Genomic DNA, 15,813 nt, shown 5'->3' on the forward strand with positions numbered 1-15,813 from the left:
AGCTGCTCTCTGGCTGTTTGACCTTATATAGCTCAATTACCCTCTCTGGGTCTCAGTCTGGGCTGCCTGGGGAGGTTGGGGGCAGGGGGTGCTGAGTGGACCATCTCTGGGACTCATGACCTCACCATCCCTGAGTGAGCCCCTCACCCCCGGCTCTGTCCCCCCGAGCCTGCACTGCCTTCATGTTGAGCCTGCACGTGAAGGCTCTGAGGCCCGAGGACCGTCCCCAAAGGCATTTCCAGAGGTTCCTTCCTTACACATTCCAGGTGACAGACCCATCCATCTTTCTCCCACAGTCCCTAGTGGGGGCCCTCCCACTTCAGCAGGGGACAGGAAAATGACTCAGCCCCCACAACCCCCTCCTCAGACTCATACACTCACAGCAGCCTTGCTTTGGAAAAAGGGTGGTTTTCATTTCTTTCCTTTTTTTTTTTCCTTCAAGCACTCTTACTCATCTGCCCCTGGGCTGTCTCTCCCATGGGCCTCCGTGGTCTGGGCCAGGAGTCTGTGGCCAGCCCTTCTCCATCCTCTCCTGGTGGAGGGTCCCGCCATCCGGGCGGGCTGTGTGGCCCTACTGTGCGTGGTGGGAAAGAGGCTGGCCTCTGGAGGCCCCAGCTGGCCCCCTATTATATTGGCTTCTATTAAATTGAAACACATAGCACATCTATTACACAATAAACCACAGCTATTTCATGGATCAAATTAAGTTTTATTTGGGCAAATTACAACCTTTCCTACAGTCGTGCCTTTGTGAGGCCATTCCTTTTTAATAAAAGCAAGCATTTCTGGGACTGGCCCTCCTGGACCAAAGCTCCATGGTGGGTTGGGGGCTCAGGCCGGGGCTGGCAAGAGTATGAGTGTGTGTGTGAGAGCGAGATGGGGATCCTTGAGACCCCACTTGGGAATGGATTTGTCCACCTTCTTCCCCTGCCTCCCCATCCTGAGGTTGCCATGGAAGTCTGCAGAGAACTTCTCATTAAGAGGAGAAAAAAGCAGCGGCAGCAGCAACAGGAGGAAAGCATTTCCCGGAATCCGGGAGGAAGTGTGAGTCACCGGGCCTGCTCAGTGGGCCCTGCGTGGCCACTGCAGCTCCTGCCCAGGAGGCCAGGATCGCGCCAGGCCTGCCCGCATAGACATGCCCGCTGCCCAGGCTGACGCAATCTCCAGGAATGCAAACAAAAGCTGGGTGGAGGGGCCTTCCGAGGGCCGGGGCGCCGGGCCAGGCAGGAGGGACTGAGCCTGGAGGAGAGAGGCCTGCGGAGGGGCCTCGCGCCTCAGACGAGCCCCTCTCTGATGTCTTTGGAGCCCAGGCTGCTGGGAAGGCTCCTAACTCCTGGTGTCACCTGCCTTGGCGCTGCCACCTCTAGCCTGGCCTCTAGATTCCTCCTCGTGGGGCGGGGCAGGAGATCCCCCGGATCAGAGGTTCTAGAACTGGTCTCTGGATCAGTAGTATCAGCATTACCTGGGATTGGTCAGAAATGCCCAGCCCCTGCCCCAGCCCTAGCAAATCAGAAACGTGGAGGGGGCCGTGGTGGGCGGAGTCCCGAGATCTGCCCCAGCCCTAGCAAATCAGAAACGTGGAGGGGGCCGTGGTGGGCGGAGTCCAAAGATCTGTGTTTTAACAAGCCTGCCAGGTGATTCTGATGCACGCTCAAGTTTGATGACCACTGCGCTTCTCTTTAGCCATTAAGCCGACTTCAAACCCACACTTGCGGGTTATTTATTTAGAAAATTAAGAGGTGGTGCGTAAGTCGTACTTACCGTGTGCCAGCTACCAGGCTAACCGCTTTCCGCGTGCTTACTCCTTTAATCCCCACATCCACCCTGTGAGGTCAGGTTCTGTGATCATTTTGCCATTTTACAGGTGACATAAGTGCGGCTTTTCAGCCAGAAGCCAGCGTTCTGGGACCTTGGAGGTGATGGGAGATGCTGGGCCCAATTCAGATGTGGCCCGTGCTGGTTAATTGGTTTTGGGGGCTGACCTTTGCCTGGGTAGCTTTTCTTAAATGCCCTTCAGAAGCTGCGCTGCCTCCTAAGAGGTGGCAGTGGGGAGAACCTCCCTCCAGAACAGGGGAAGACGGGAAATCAGGCAGGCAGACGGAGAGAAACGAGTGAGGAAAGAAGCCGGGCCTGAGATGTAGGGTCCTATAGAATCTGGTTTCTCCAAGTGTGGTCCCTGGACTAGCAGCATCAACATTACCCAGGAGACTGTTAGAAATTCAGAATCTAGGGCCCTGCCCCAGACCTGCTGAATCCAAATCTACATTTTAATACAATCCCTCAGGGTTCGTGTACACATTCAGGTTGGAGAAGCATGAGGTGGTGCACTCAGGTACATCCCCCGGCCTCTTCCTACCGCAGAGGGGGACCGGATAACAGGATCTGGGATCTGCATCAGCCTCAGCCCAGCTCCACTGGGGCTCCGGCTCTCAGGTTAGCACAAGCACCCCCTCAGGGCCCTGGAGGGAGCCTCCAGCCCTTAAAACCCACAGCCAAACGAATCCTAGACTCCCCTTCTGCCGAGTCCTCTCTTCCCAAGGTCAAGGATCTTCACTCCTTTACCCTCTCTTCCTAGAATGTGCGCTCTGGGTTAAAACCCAGGCTGTGCCACTTACTGTGAGTACTGTAAACTTCTCTGTGCCTTGATTTTCCTTTTCTGTAAAATAGGGTAACAATAGTTCCTAGATCATACTTTTTTTGTGTGCAGATTAAATCTGTGAATACACATAAAGTACTAGAACGGTGCCTGGCATGTAACTCCCCCCATTAACATTAGCTACTTGCTTTCAACCCACGTTCTTTACCTCCTCTGGCTGGCCCTTGGGCTGGGGTGGGATGGAGGAAAGGCGGTGCTGACCTGTGAGGCATCAGTGCCAAGGCTGGACTACTGGATTGGATTCCGGAGGTGACAGGGGCTCCTGTTGCGGGGAGAAGGAAATAGATTTGCATGATGCCTGTGATATGCCAGGCTCAGTGTCAGGCATTTCCTTCCTCGCCACAATTGTACTAGGAAAGTACTGTCATGCTCTGAGCTTATAGAAAGGACTGAGGCCCCAGAAGTGCAGTGACCAACCCAAGGTCACAGTTAGTGAAGGACAGAGGAAGTACTTGGTGGGTCTGCGTGGCCAGCCTGACCTCAGTCCCACGCTCACTTCACATGACCCCATTCTTCTGCCTCCACTACAGCTCAGTGTGGTCCCTCGGGGAGACAGAGGAATCCAGCAGGTCAGAGCTGGCCAAGGAATGGGGAGGCTGATGGGTCCCGGGGATGAGGTTCATGGCTGTTTCCCTGGAACTTCAGTTTCCTTTGGTGATGCCTCACTCTTGCAAGGAGCAGGGAAGGTCTTCCAAGTGGACCTATCGTGAGGTTAGCTGCTCCTGGCGTTGCTTCCCCAGCACAGTTTGCCCATCCCTCTGTCCCATGACTGGAAGGCAGGACTTTGGCAGATGTGTTAAAACCCCAGAAGGGGGAACTTCTGGTTTCAGCACTGTTGCATAAAAAGCTTGGAAGTTGTCTCTCCATCCTCACAAAAAGGAAAGCTGACCAAACGGAAAGCCAACAACTTTTAGATCCATCAGAGAATTAAGGTCACAGGGCAAACTGCCACTCTGAAATCTGGAGAGATGGGTGAATACAGAGAATCACAGCCAAGATCAGCTTACCTACAGCAGAAGCCACCAAAGCCACTGACTGTGAGGGACACTTAAACAGTCAGGTAAAAACTGCTGTCTTGAGGTAGGATTGACATACAAAAAGTTGTGTATATTTAATGTTCACAACTTGATGAGTCTGCACATATGTATACATCCATGAAACAGCACCACAGTCTATAAATATATCCACCCCTCCAAATCTTTCCTCCCTCCCTCTTTTATTATTATTATTGTTGTTGTTGTTGTTATTAAATGGTAATTTTTATGAACTGCTGGAAGCTGAGCGTGAACTGATTTGAAAGTTAAAAACTAATGGGAAAAAAAAAGAATATTAAAAAAAAAAAAAAAAAGGCAAAGAACCTAATGGGGGCCCAATCTTAGGCTTAGCATTCATTCGTGGGTTTTACCCCCAGGACCCCTACCAGGTTCACATGGTAAAGATCAGAGAACAACCCTCTCTGTTTGCGGCAGAAGAAATAAGCACTTTGAAATACGCCCAGAGTCTTTTCCGTAACAAAGGCTACTCCTCAGGAGAAACTACCAGAGCCTTGCCTGACTTAGGGGCAGGGCAATCAAACAATGCCAGCCCCCTGGAGCCTTACTGTCTCATTTAAGGGGAGAAAAAAAAATTAGGGCTAAGCTATGCTTCTAAAGGTCACAGCCCAGGGACTCAGGCCACCTACAAATCTGAGATTGAACGATAAGAACATAGAATTCTTCCCCTCCCCAGCATTGAATCACTATTACAGCAGGTCTGATGGGGGGTTACAACAGAAAAAACTGCAAGACACAGGCTCTTTTTAGAAAGGAAAACCTGAAGTTAACAAGGGAAGAAACAAACAAGGAAATTCTAGAAAACTGAAGCCTACAGCTACGGCAAACCTTAAACACAGACCAGGTCCTAGCCAAATTAACATAAAGTTTCACACTAAAAGCCTAATCACTTCTGTTCCTAAAACCTGACATATGTCTCCCTTTCAACAAAAAATTAAATGGCATGCTAAAAGACAAGAAAAGGTGTGAGAAGCCAAAGTAAGTGTTAGAACCAGGCTCAGCTATCACAGAGATGTATGGAATTAAACATATAGAAGATGCAAAATAACTATGGTAAATATTCCAATGGAAAAAGTAAATAACATGCAAGAACACATGAGTAATGTAAACAGAGAGATAGAAACTGTAAGGAAAAAAATCAAAAGGAAATGCGAGAAATCAAAGACATTCTATCAAATGAAGAATGTCTTTAATGGGCTTATCCGTAAACTAGACTTGACCAAGGCAAGAACCACTGAGCATGGAGATATGCCATTAAAAACTTCCCGAACTGAAATGCAAAGAGAAAAAAGTGGAAAAAAAAAAAAAAAAAAAAAAAGAACTGTGAGACAATTACAAAAGGTGTAACATATGTGTAATGAGAATACCAGAAGAAGAAAGAGAAGAAAAAGCAGAAGAAATATTTGAAGTAATAATGGTGGGGAATTTTCCAAAATTAATGACAGACACTAAACCGCAGATCTAAGGAGCTAAGGGAATACCGAGTAGGCAAAATACAAAAGTATCTATACCAAAGCATTGCAGAAAACCAAAGATAAAGATAAAATCCCAAAACAAGCCAGAGGAAAAATACACTTTGCCCGCAGAAGAATAAGGATAAGAATTCCACCAGGCTTCTCATCAGAAACCATGTAAAGAAGAAGAGAGTGGAGTGAAAATTTTAAAGTATTGAAGGAAAAAATAAAAACCTCATAAACCTGAATTCTGTATCCAGCAAAATTATACTTCAGGAGTGAAAGAGAAATAATGACTTTCTCAGACAAACAAAAGCTGAGGGAGTTTGTCACCAGAGGTCCTGCTTTCCAAGGGATGTGAAAAGAAGTTCTTCAAGAGAGGAAAATTATGCAGGTCAGAACTCGGATCTACACAAGGAAAGGCAGAATTTCAGAGACGGAGTATGAAAAGAACATAAAATCTTTTCTGTTTCTTATTCTTGACTGATCTAGTAGATAACTATTCAAAGTAAAAATAGTAAAATTGATAGCAAAAAAAAAAAACAAACCAAAAAACCGGAAGTCTCTATGGTGATTATAGCATGTGGATAAGTGAAGCAAATACCAACAATGTTGTAAGGGATGGGAAGGAAAATTGGGAATACTTTGCTATAAGATACCATGAATGAATATAGAGTTATTGAAAGTGGACTTAGATTCGTTGTAAATGTGTATTATAAAACTCTAGGGCAAAAACTAAAAAAGGGGGAAGGGTATAGCTCAGTGGTAGAGCACATACTTAGCATGTACAGGGTCCTGGGTTCAATCCCCAGTACCTCCTCTAAAATAAATAAAGAAAGAAAGAAACCTAATTAACCCCCCTGCCCCCCAAAAAACACTTAAAATTTTTTAAAAGAAATTTAACTGATGTTGGAGGGGGAGGTATAGCTCAAGTGGTAGAGTGCATGCTTAGCATGCACGAGGTCCTGGGTTCAATTCCTGGTACCGCCTCTAAAAATAAATAAATCTAATTACCTCCTGCCTACCACCAAAAAAAAAAAAAAAGAAAAAAATTTATATTAAAAAAAAGGAAATTTAACTGATGTACTAAGAGAAGGGATAAAACAGAATCATGTAAAACCAGATTAAGGCAGGAGAAAGAAAACTTAAAAAAAGAAAAAAGTGCAACAAATAGAAAACAATTATAAACATGGTAAATATTAATCCAGCTATATTTGTAATTACCTTCAATGTGAATACACCAATCAAAAGGCGGAGACAAGCAGAGGCATAACAAAACAGGACTCAACTGTCTGTTGTCTACAAGGAGCCCACTTTAAAAATAAAGACACAGAGAGATTAGAAGTAAAGGGCTAGAGAAAGATCTACCACGCTAACTCTAATCAGAGAAAGGTGGAGTGCCGACATTAAGGTCAGATGCAGCGGACTTCAAAACAAGAAAAGTGATTGTGGATAAAGTGGGGCATTACCTGATAATAAAGGGATGGGTTCTCCACGAAGTGTAACAATCCTTCATGTCTATACATCTAACAAAAGAACATCAAAGTATGTGAGCCTAAATACTGATAGAGCTGCCAGGAGAAAGAGACAAACCCATGATCGTATTTGGAGACTTCGACACCCCTCTTTCAGGAATGGACAGATCCAGTAGGCAGAAAATCAGGAAGGATGTAGTTGATCAACCAACTTGATCTAATTTATAGGCACATCATCCAACAACAGCAGAGTACATGGTCAGCTCAAGTTCACTTGGAGCATTCATCAAGACAGACCACCCACCGGGACATACAACCCACCTGAACGAATCAAAAAGAACAGCATCTGGATGGGCCTTTGGTTGTTTCCCAAGAGACCAAGATGTTGTTTAGGGAACTGGGCCCCTGCAGCCTGGCAGACCCGGGGTACAGTGCGAGGCCCACCGCTCACCTGCTGTGTGACCTTGGACCAGTCATTTCATCTCTTCGTCTGCAGAGTGAGGGCAGTAACAGGAACAACTTCACGGGTAGATGCTCTGAGGATGAAATAAAACATCTCATGGAAAGTGATTTAAACCCTCCCTGGCTCCAGGCTAAGACCTCAGTAAACATGCCTGCTCGCTCATGGAGCTAGTAAGAGAGAAGGAACAGTCTGTGTCCCTGCTGGTCATAGCAGACTCAAACTCGGGTTCCCTTTTAGTCCTGGAGATGTGTCACACCCTCGGGGAGCAGGTGCCACTGGCTCCTGGCAGGTGGGATTATAATGTATGGCCAGTCTCCTCGTTTTGTCAAGGAGGAAACCAAGGCTCAGAGGGCTAAAGCCACATGCCCAGAGCTGGGGTTTTAATTCAAGTCTGTTGGTCTGTTTCCCTTTAGCAAAGGGAAAAAAAGATATAGACTGAATTGTATATATATGATTGTGTGTGGGAGCGTGTGCGTGTGTTTCATTGCCCTATGACGGTAGGAATATTGGCAATTGATTTTTCCAGTTTTCTCAATATTTCTAATTTTGTTTCAGAAGCATAATGGGGAAACATTCAAAATATAGAGCCAAAGGTTTAGGGAATTAATGTTGGGCTGGACTAGGTGCCCTGAGGACTTCACTTTCTTAAAGATTCTGTGGAGGAACAGGGAACCCCATTGCTCTGCACTCCCGAGATGCGATCTGAACCGTGCGGATCAAGATTTTCTGAGCCCCTATTCACTGACCTGCGCTCTCATGAGTTTGGAAAAGTTTTCATTTGTTTTTTTTCCCTCCCTCTCTTCCTTTCTCTTCTTTCCTTGCTTTCATTCTCTCTCTCTCTCTTTTTTTTTTTTTTGGCCAGAAAGCGAAGATAAAGCATAAGCATCGTTGATATTTTTCTAGCACGCCTTAAATGTTTGGTACTTAGAAAAGATGAGATCATTAGGTTGTTGGGATGTGGAGGGGGAGGTAAGAGAAAACTCAGCTCTAAAAATACACCTCCTTTCTTTCTTATTTGTATGAAACTTTGTTTTGAAGGCTTCTCAGGGGCCAAAGAACAAGCACACAAACAAAATCAGGTCACGACCGCTCTGCTCTCTGCCCCTTGCCCAGCTGGACCCTGGGTGGAGCCGCAGGATAAAGGTCTGGGGAACTCCAGGGAGCAGAGCCAGCACGCCCTGAAGTTGGGAGAGCCCCTCATGCCCTGGCTGGGGCTCAGGAGTAGAGAGAAGCAATTGGAGCCGGTAGCCAGGCTCCCCTCAACCCAGCAGAGGGTCGGTGCTCAGGGGGCGGGGGCGGGGCCCCGCACCCTCCTCTCTGAAGTGGCGCTGTTGCGAGAGCCCAGTGGGATGACACATGGGCCCGCAGAAGAGAGGACCAGGCTGGGCCAGGAGCTCAGGCAGCGTGGGCTGGACCTGATCTGCGCAGATGGCCTGGGGCAGGAAAGGGGCTTCTGCAGGTCAGAAAGCATGTGTTTTGAGAACCCCTCATTCTGCACCAGGCTTGGGACTCTCATGCCTCTGTGAATCACCCCGTCTTGCAGCTCTGGTGCTTTCCTCACCTCGTGTCCAAGTCATGTGAATCCTTAACGCCATGTCCTGCTCCTCCCCTCCCCAGGGCTCCAGCAGCCACCTGCCTGTGCCATCTTGAGGCAGCGTGAGGGAGAGACCAGGAGGCTGGGGGCTGGTCTCCCTCTCCTGGGAGAAGGCCTTGTCCTGGACTTGCCAGGTTTTAAGCATCTGGCGTAGGGCAGTGGAAAGGACTCTTGATTCATCTCAGACGCCCCAAATGCCTCATGGTCCTGCCCCCAAACTGCCTCGGCCACCTCAGACCTCAGGTTCCGCCCCAGGAAATGGGCCATCTGGGCTACACATTGGGAAGGGACTTCTCAGCACTGTGGTCTGAAGGGAAGGGAAAGGATGGCTGGAGGGAAGCTGGCAGGGAGCTAAGCCCTCTCCCAAGGGTCCCCACCCGCTCCGGTCCGGTTCCCCAGCAGGGTTTGAGGCAGTGGCAGCTACTGGGTAACGCAGGCCAGATGCAGCCCTCTCCCAGGCCACGCTCGGCGGCCTTCCTCCTCCGAGGCCTTGGGGATATTTGAAACTCCACGGAGTTTGGCTTCAGAGCCCGGAGTGGAAACCACAGCTCCATGACGCGAGCGCATATGATCTCCCTGGGAGAAGGGAGACGACTGGCCTCGGAAAGCGAGAGACAAGCTGGAGGTCGCTGGCTCCGGGGATCACTTAGGATGGTGTCTGGGAGCTGCAGGGAGGGCAAGCCCCGCGCGCTGGGCTGGGATGGAGGCAGGACCCCGGAGGCGGCGGGCTCTCTGATACCAGAAGATGGAGCAAAGGCCGGGGCCCCTTAGAGGGGACACTTGCACCCAGAATGGGAGCTGGACATCCACCAAGGAACCATCCTATATCTCCCACCCACCCCAATGTGAGCACATGTTTTGAAAGCTTTGTTTGCCAGACAAATCATTGAAGAAGAAAAATTCCATTGAGAAAGAATGAACTCCCCCCCCCCCAACTTCCTCGGGGATGGACCGAGCAACTGAGTTTGCAGAAATGAGTGGGAAATGGTTCCAAAGTCACTGCCAGCTAAGATACCCCAGCTTCTACCACTGCCTAGTAGGGTAACTTTGGGCCAATAATTTAATATTTCCAGACTCAGATTCCCATTTGGCCAGTGGACACACTAAGCCTCATCTTTGGGTGGGGGGTGGGGGGGCTGTAAGATGTGCATGAAAGGGACCAGCAGAGGTCCACAGAGGCGGGGTGCCGTTACTTCTAAATGACATGAATTAAATCCTCATTTTCCAATTCTAAGTTATTGGGACCATCATAACTGCCCATCAGCACTGTGATGGGCAAAAATATCTGAGACGCCTTCCCCCGCGGGGTTGGGGTGGTCCAGGCTGTGAGCGTAGCACCTCCTGGCCAAAGTTATGGTCGGGGGCGGGCTCTTTGAATGCTGCTGGTGCTCAGCCATCAGGCGTCCCAAGGGCAGGACCCAGGGCTGAGACCATCTCTGCCCGTCCTTCCGGCCTGAGGGTCTTTCCCTCCAGGGGTGAGGGCTCAGGCAGGGCACTGGGTCCCCAGGCTTTGCTTCTGCTCACCCTACTCACCTGGGGTGCTCTGGGCTGGCTACTTGGCCCTTTCTGTGCAGTGGAGATGACTTGCTTGGTCACTTAGCAACCTCAGCTTCCTCCTCTATGAAATGGGACCAGCAGGCACGTTGGGGTGCCGTGGAGGGGTGCTGTGAGGGGTGGGGAGAGTGGTCAGTGCGTCTGGTTATGTGATCCTCCCAGCATTCAGGGGAGAGGCCTTGGGCTTCAGAGCATCAAGGAATGGAATGCAGAGCAGGCTGCTGCCCTTGGGGATCAAGTCCCAGGAGAAGGGGATACCCACTGGCATGGGCTGTGGGTGTGGGTGGGGCAGGTTCTCCTTAAGCCTAAGACTTGTTGAAGGAAAGAGATTGGACTTGGTAACGGAATAGGCCCCCCGGGCCCGATAGTGAAGGTTTTCCAGCCCTGCCAAATCCTGCCCTCCCTTATATCCATCGCTTCATTCCCTGCGGCTACTCATTCCACAGGCACCCCTCAAGCAGGCTCTCTGCCTCCTGCGCTGGGGTACAGCGCTGAGCGTGGTGCCTGCCCTCGTGGAGTCCCCACTCCACATGGGGGAGGAAGACCTGAAACAAACAGCCAAATACATCAGGACCAAGTTACAACACTTAACAGGAGCCAGGAAGGAAGAGACAGGATATTACAAGTGCGTAACAAGGCCAACTCGTCCTGAAGGCCAGAATGTGCTCCATACCTGGCAGGGCCCTACGCCTTGGACTCGTTGGCTCCCCCGGACGGTCCTGTGGGGTGGGAGCCATCATTACCTCCATCTGACAGATGAGGAAACTGGGCAGAGCCCAGACTTCAACTGTTCCCCTAACTCTGTGCCCAAGGAGGGCAGGCTTCCTTCTTCCTTTCCCCACAAATGAGGAAACTGAGACTTTGAGAGGAGATCAAATGTTTTTCTCATGGTCACCGATAGGAATGGCTGAGTTCCCTGACCCTTCTCCTCCGACCAAACTCCAACCAACCCAGGACAGAATTTTTAGCCTCGTGAAGAGAAATCAGCAAGCTAGGGGAGACGGTGGACATTGTGGAAGATCAGTTGTATATTCATGACCCAGGGCGATCTTGTCTGTCCTGCGCCAGTCTGTCCAGGTGCCACGTCCTCCTGGGACTCCTGAGACTGAAATCCGGTGAGGTAGGATGGTGCACCTTCTTCAAAGGTGGTTGCCAAGAATTTCTCCCACCTGACCACATAGGATGCTCCTTCCAGAAAGAGCACCCGTCCTTCCCCCGCCCCCTTGAGTCCTGACTGGCCCTGTGACTTTCTTGGACAAAGAGAATATGGCTGAAATGACTCTGCCAGTTCCAGACCTCGCCTTAAACGGCCTCGGGGCTCCTGCTTTCTCTCTCTCGGAGGCCAGCTGCCATGCACAGCAGCTTGGGCAGACACGAGCGGGATGGAAACCGTGTGGGAAGAAAGGCCACGTGGCGGGGAGCTAAGGCGCCCCACCGGCACAGGATGGGAGGGAGACCTTGTGGGCATTTCAGCGCAGCTGAGATGGACACCGCCGTGCTGACCCACGTGGAGCAGGGGATCCACCCGGCTGACCCACAGAACTGTGAGAAGTAGTAAATCACTGTTATTTCAAGCCACTAAATCACTGGGTGGTTTGTTACACAGCACAGGTAACTGAAACGGGTGGCCTGGTGGATGTCTGAGTTCTGTGAGACCCTGAGACCTCTCACCCCCTCCAGAGCCCTGAGCCCTGGTTGCCAGGGTTCCCAGGCCGATGGCAGCGGCCTTCCTCTTGTTTCACTCTTTCTAAGGAAAGTGAGGGCAGTTGTGCGGTTCCCCTACATCGCATTTGAAGGCGTTCCTATGACAAGCTACCGGAGCTCCTATGACGAGAATGACAAGCTAAGAACTTGGACTTTGTGCTCAAATTCCTGGGATTCAAGTCCCATCCCTGCCAATTTCTGGCTGTGTGACCTTGGACAATTTACTTAACCTTTCTGTGCCTTGGTTTTCTCATCTGTAAAATGAAGTTAATGCTGGTGCCTATCTCATAGAACTCCCATGAGGATTAAATGAGGTAATATGTACAAACTCCTAAAATAGTGCCTGTTCATTGTAAGCACTCAATAAATATTATCTGTTGTTTTACACTAGTATTACTGGTGCCAGGGATTCCGAGTTGATATTTCAGGGTTCTTGAGAAGTACAGCTGACGCCTGAACACGTAAATTGCAATACAGAGAGAGAAAAATAAAAATAGGAGCATGGTCGAGTCTGGGAGTGGTTTATTCCATCTGAGAATTAGGAAGTCTTCCTGAGGGAAGTGACAATTGAGCTGGGTTTGAAAGACTGATAAGGAGTTTACTGGCTTTATCAGTTAGGTTTACACTTGGCTCTGAGTAAAAGCAGCAATCATTGCCGCCACAAAACAACAACAACAAAATAAACATAAATACAAAAATAATAGTGGCTTAAACAGGGTAGTAGCTTCTGTCTGACTCAAGTAGAAATCTGGTGGTGGAGGCCCAGGGTTCAGAGGATGCTCCACAGTGCTAGGCACCCAGATTCCTCCTGTTTTCCCATTCTACCTGCTTGGCCTCTAGCCCACGCTCTCGTCCCAGTGCAAGGTGGCTGCCAGAGCTCCAGCAATCATGTCTCTTTAAGGACACTCTTAGGAGTTTTACACTGCACTTAGAAGCCATTGTCCAGGCTCCATCCCATGGCCAATGTAACTACAAGGGAGACTGAGAAACATATTCTTTATTCTGGGTGGTCGTGTGTCCAGCTTGCTAAGACTTGGGGGTCCCATTACCCAGGAGGATTTGGGGAACAGATAATAGAGGTCATAACTGGCCAAGTTGGCCACATAGAGGACATGATAGGAAAGCTGTTCCCGAAAGAAGGAACAGCATGTGCAAAGGCCTGTGTACGTGAAGCACACGGCTGGTTGTCTCTACGAGGTCTTCAGGGCTCTTCCCCCTTCTCTCCTGAGGCATTCACCACTTCCACGTGGCTACCTCCATGGACTTGCCTTTAGACCAGCTTTCTTGCCAGGCAGACACATCCTATTCCCTGCTCTCCTGTTGCTCTGGAGGCTCCCTCCTACCCAGCGCATCCACGGGGGAAACCGATATGCGAGATGCACTGATGAGCTTGTGGTCACTGAGGAGATGGAGGTGCTGAGTGGAGGGGCCCCAGGGAGCAGGGCCGGGGCTCTCCTTGTGCTTCTGACCTAGGCCTGGACAGCTGGAGGGGGCGGCTGAGAGGGCCCCCAGGTCACGGAATGTTGTAAACGAAGGCCAGGAGGTGGCTCTCAAGGCACTTAGGGAGCCCTGGGGGAGCGCTACCCTGCTAGTCATGGGGCCTGAGGCCAGATGCTTGAGGGATGAGAGCCTGAGTACCTGCAGATCACATCACACGGATGTGCCGGCAGTGGAGGTCTGGGGCAGAGGAGTCAGTGCTGTTGGAGGAGAATGGGGACCGGGATCTGGGAGCCGACAGTGGGAAGCACAGGCCCCGCCCTGAGCCCCCTCTGGGCTTGGAGGCAAAGAGTGAGAGATCCACCCGGCACGGGGTCTTGGCGTGGGACCCCAGTCCTGCCTTGGACATGCTGGGCATCTTCAAGCCTCAGTTTTCCCATCTGCAAGAGTTCTGGGGCTGTGAGCTCATGGCCGGTACTCTGGACACTTCTGAAAGAAGGGCCCCCCACGGGCCTGGGCTTTCAACGAGGTGGGACTGCCTGGCCTGCAGGGCCCAGCTGGGGCCTTAGCTTCTCGGGGAGCCGCCCTTGACCACCTGCGCACCCCACCCTCCCTCCCCTCCCAGCCCCTCATAGCCTCTGGTTCCAGGAGGCCCAGGTCTTGGGTCAGAACTCCGAATGCAGACTCCGGCTGGCAGCCCAGCCCCTATTCCCAAGCCATATTCCCTGAGCCTGGAGACTCAGACAGAGGTGGCTGGGTGGCCAAAAAGCCAAATGCTAGAGTGAATGCTCACCCAGCCAGGCCTCACTGCTCACAGGTCCACAGGGACGAGGCAGGCGGCCCATGTGGAAGTGGCTCAGGGGCTGGCCTGCAGCCTGTTTCAAACTGAAGAGTGTGTGCCCACCCGGTTCAAACAAAGTGTTTTTATACACTAGACTCTAAGCACCCACACCTAAAGGCAGGGCTGCTGATGGCAGGCCTTGTGATCTGCATTCCCAGTCACAGATGTTTGCTGTGTATATATTAAGGGGCAGGGAGGGCAATTTTTTTCTTTTTTCTTTTTTTTGCAAACCAATAATATCAGCCAGCTTTGGGGAGGGTATAGCTCAGTGGTAGAGCGTGTGCTTAGCATGCACGAGGTCCTGGGTTCAATCCCCAGTACCTCCATTATAAACAAACAAACAAACCAACCTAATCCCCCCACCCTAAAATAAATAAATAAAATAAAAATTAAAAAAAAAATTTTAAATCAGCCAGCCTAGAAGAAAGCAGTGCCCATCTGCTTTGCTTCTGCGATGGAGGTGGGATGGGGGTCGTGGGTCTGAGTTGGAGGGGCTGGACCCAGCGCATGCAAGAGATACCTATTGTTTTCTTTGCCTAGTGTTGTTCCTTTAAAAAAAGCTGCTCCCCGTTAACACTGGCTGCAGGTTTCCAGTGGGATTTGCCTTACAGATTCTCCCCAGGTGGTGAGCACCTGACCTGCACTGAATCTATGTCTTCTGCGGAGAATTTGGAATCAGAACCAAAAGACTTCAGCTAATACTGGCTTGTCTTCACATCTAGAAGCCAGGGAGCTGTTGACAGCCCTGCTTTCTACTGTTAACTGGAGGCGGGGATGGAGGATGTGAGAGCAGGATGAAGGGACGGCAGGGAACGGCACTCGAAAAGGAGGGGAGCCCTGCTGGGCACCCACAGGGCTCTCAGCCCTGAGTGCACCCTGTCCTGAGGCCAACTGGGTCCCAGCCTGGGATTCCAGGAGGTACCCTGGGCTCCTTTCAATAACTTCCATGCCCCTCCCAGACATATATTCTTTTTCTTGCTGAAGCTAATTTAGGTGAGTTTGTGCTGCCACTAAGATAATCCCACCTGATGAAAAGAAAAGCACAGTGAGCTCTCTTTTTCTATGACCGCCACTCACTGGGCCAGCTGCTTCACTTGCGTCATTTCATTAAACCCTTATGATGACTCTGCGAAGTACGTTTTGTCATTATTTCCACTTGATAGATGAGAACACTGAGACCCAGAGAGGCTAAGCAGCATGCCCAGAGTCACACAGCTGCCAGGAAGGAGTGGAGGCTAGTTGATTCTAGAAGCCAAATAGGAGTCTTTGTTCCCTCCCGGAGGGGGTTGCATTTGAAAGGCACTGGCCTGGGGGTGCTGTGGTGCCCCGTGCAGAGTGCATTCTCTGCGCTTATCTGACTATGTTTTATTAAATGGGTTTGCACATCTTGAGAAAGAGCCAAGCTGGTTGGGCTTGAAGTTTTCAGCACTGGGCTGGAGGTAGCCTCCTTGGGGAGCCCAGCCAGGGCCTGGCCAAGCCCCCGGAACAGGCTGGCCGAGGATGCTGACATGAAGTCCTGCCACAGCTCTGAGTCCTGCCTGTGATTCGCGGGCCCAGCCAGCCTGGGGAAGAAAAACGGTGCT

At 50.5% G+C, this 15,813-nt stretch overlaps 1 non-coding gene across 1 annotated transcript; it reads left to right on the forward strand.

Moving 5' to 3' along the window:
• Positions 1 to 14,483: 14,483 nt before the first annotated feature.
• Positions 14,484 to 14,556, forward strand: TRNAA-AGC (transfer RNA alanine (anticodon AGC)). The gene has a single exon. It is a non-coding gene; the product is annotated as a tRNA-Ala (tRNA).
• The last annotated feature ends 1,257 nt before the right edge of the window (positions 14,557 to 15,813 follow it).

This window comes from Camelus dromedarius, chromosome 5 (genome assembly GCF_036321535.1).
Source record: "Camelus dromedarius isolate mCamDro1 chromosome 5, mCamDro1.pat, whole genome shotgun sequence".
Taxonomy (NCBI): domain Eukaryota; kingdom Metazoa; phylum Chordata; class Mammalia; order Artiodactyla; family Camelidae; genus Camelus; species Camelus dromedarius.